Source organism: Coenobita brevimanus, chromosome 22 (assembly GCF_032717465.1).
Source record: "Coenobita brevimanus isolate Jiangsu-jjx chromosome 22, ASM3271746v2, whole genome shotgun sequence".
In the NCBI taxonomy this organism is placed as follows: domain Eukaryota; kingdom Metazoa; phylum Arthropoda; class Malacostraca; order Decapoda; family Coenobitidae; genus Coenobita; species Coenobita brevimanus.
This window is the reverse complement of record NC_136975.1, coordinates 4264165-4267500: the sequence shown is the minus strand read 5'-3', so window position 1 is coordinate 4267500 and position 3336 is coordinate 4264165.

Here is a 3336-nt window from a genome sequence, read left to right as displayed (position 1 = left end):
TAATAAGCTGCAAAATATTCCTTTAGCATGTAAAGGATTGTCTTGCACTTCTTGTCGCTTTTCCCTACTATCTACGTCCCTACTTCCATACCTTCCTACTCATCGTACCCTCCTGCTTACCTACCTTCTCTCTGCCTACCTACAAACATACCGCCCACTCCCAGCCTACCTACCATAGGCGTAGGTCCTGGGAATGGGAGGGATACCCCCCTCCTGCATATGAGCTGGGAGGGAATAGCCCATGTAATCATCCCCTCTACACTTTAGATAATACAGGGAGAAAATACAAATATACACCTACATTTAATCCTATTATCAAAATACTAACAGACTTTGCATTGAAAATGGCGTTATTTTAAAAAGGTTAAAACTGATACAGCGGAAAATATTATAGCATCAGAAAATGTAAGATGATTTGATGTAGCACACTAAGCTTTAAAAACAAGTGTATTACGATGGAATGGTGCCAAATTTGGCCATAAGAATTATTATTTGTCTTGTCCATGCATTACCTACCTGCCATTTTGCAAGCATTATATAGTATCGGCTCAGTTTCCTCGGCGGTGGCCCTATTTCTCCAAGTGCTCTTTAGTTTCTTTAGTTCCCCCCCAGTAATCAGAGTAAATGTACAGTCGTGGTCATAAACAAACACCTATTCTCCGGTACCCCGTGCCTCAGGCTGGCTCCTTTATCCGCGGCAAATCACAGTGGAATAAGAGGGGCTGAGAGGGAAGGGCCGGAGGAGAAGGGAAGGTGAGTGGGGAGACGAGCGATGGTGCGGGGGTGGAGTGAGGGAGGGGAGGGAGGGCAGGTAGGGGAAGGAGAATGAAATGCGAAGTGGTGGTCACATTATTTGTCTATTTTCTTTCTTTCGGGGAATGATAAAAAGGAGTTAATATCTGGTAGATTATGCTGCATTACACCTTATATAGCGGCGTCAGATAACAAGCATTAGATAGGTGGTGATATCAAGGGCTGGCTCATGAGAGAAATATACTGACGTGACAGATCAAACATTAGTGCAGAGCCAGATGTTTCCAGCACAACACACTATTGCCTTGTCCACCAATCTGTAACTAGCTATTTTTTGTCGAAGGAAAATATCATTCCATGGTGATGAGAGGGTGCTGAGATTGTTGGGCGGCCATTCAAACACATACCGGTATGCAGTCCAAGCAACAGATTAATGAGATATTGTTAACATATCCACCCATGTGCACAGACATCAGATTTATTTACCTTTTATGCTCAATTATTTTAAATAGCCTTCTCATACAGAGATACCATTAAACAGCTGACATGATTGAGACTGTATAGAGGGAGTGTATACTGAGAGGATGAACATATTTACTGTGGACACAACCATGTCAAAGGTTGCATATGATATTTACTTCCAAAAAATAATTACATGTAAAGGTAGAGGACGCTTCTTATATAGACATTACGGAAGTCTAAGCCATTCAGATTCCATACTGCGTCCCAAGTCAACGTACATGTAAACACAAATATCTGGTTCCGCACTAATGTTTGCTCTGTCACGTCAGTATGTTTCCTTCACGAGCCAGCCCTTGATATCACCAGCTATGTAATGCTTGTTAGCTGACACCGGTGCACAAGGTGTAATGCAGCAGCATCTACCAGATATTACTCCTTTATATCATGCACTTAATAAAATGAAATAGACATATAATGTGATCACCACTTTGCTTTTCATTCTCCCTCCTCAACCTCCCCTCCCTCACTCCACCGCCTCACCATCGTTCGTCCCCCGACCTACCTTCCCTTCTTTCAATGGCCCCTACCTCTCAGCCCCTCTTACTCCACTGTGACTTGCCACGCATGTAGGAGCCAGCCTGAGGCACGAGAGACAGGAGAATAGGTGATATTTATGACCACGACTGTACGTCATTGCTCTCTACACACCTCCCTGCCTACTTACCTACTTACTTCCCTGTTTATCTCCCTGTTTGCGTTCCTTCTTGCCCACCTACGTACCATGCTTAACTACCCATCGTCCTACCCTCCTCACTACCTCCCTGCCTGCCTACATTTCTACCTATCACCCTGTCGGCCTTCCTACCTGCCTTCCTGCCCACCACCCTACCTGCTTACCTACCCACCTAGCTACCTGCGTAACTATCTCACTGCCAACCTACCTACCCATACACCTCCCTGCCTACCTATCTGCCCCCCTACCTATTCCACCACCAATTGAGTGGCAACGCAAATGAGTATTTATATATTTATTTGCTCATTTATTAATTTCCCTATGATTTGTCAGCTTCTTGCAGGCTATTTGACAACTGTGATGAGAGGCATAAGTTAGTGCAATTGTGACATCTCCCTCAAGTGATACTAATGTAATGCCTATACTCGTGTAAAGAAAGACTTTTTGGTCATAGTGACTTTGGGGTTGCTTCGGTGAGGGCACACCGTCAGGTGGAAAGGATTTATTTGACAACTCATTCATCAAAATTGTTCCATAACTGTGACTGCTAGAGCGCTCACGGACGAATAAACGAACACATTGAAAACTGTCATCCCGACTCACGCGCACAAGACCCTCAAACTCATTTTCGGGAACAAAGAAACCAAGAAATCAAGATGAAAAGCAGTCAAAGCACCGGCCGAAAATCAAAATCAAGACCTCAACTAAATAACAACCAGATCCCGAAACTAGCAGATGAAGAGTTCACCTATGCGTCAGACACCCGCCAGCATCTTTCATATCGCTGGCATGCTATGACCATCGGCACTTTTCCTCTTCTACTAAAAATTCGTTTTCTCTTTAGATATCCTTCCTTCATCTCCACGCCATGCTCTAGACTTCCTATTTTTCTCAATCTTCTTCTTCTTCTTCTTTACTGCTCCATTTAGCTATTCTCATCCGATGATTTCGACCAGTTCTCGGCAGGATAGCTCAAACACTCGTGGAACTGGGATGCTGAACGAGAGGAAACCACGCACCTAACTCATGAAAAGCAAAAAATCGCATGCGTAGTAAATGGTTTCCTGGGTTACAGGAAACCATTTGGCTTGTCACTCAGTGTAGAGATCATTACGCAGCAGTACATTGAGTGAGTGGATGATGGGAGCCGCCACCTACCATGATTCACGGGATATTCCATTCGCGATTCACAAACTTTTTCTTTCCATTTTGTCCCTTCATAATAACTGCCATCTTACTGGAATACTTTTCTACGAACTCATCAAATGATGAGAAACAAAAAAGTTGCATAATGAAATGAATGAGTGCGATGAATCAATCAGTGAGAGACCAGTGGCTCGACTCATATATTGTACATATAAGAAAAAAATATATATGTACCGTATATC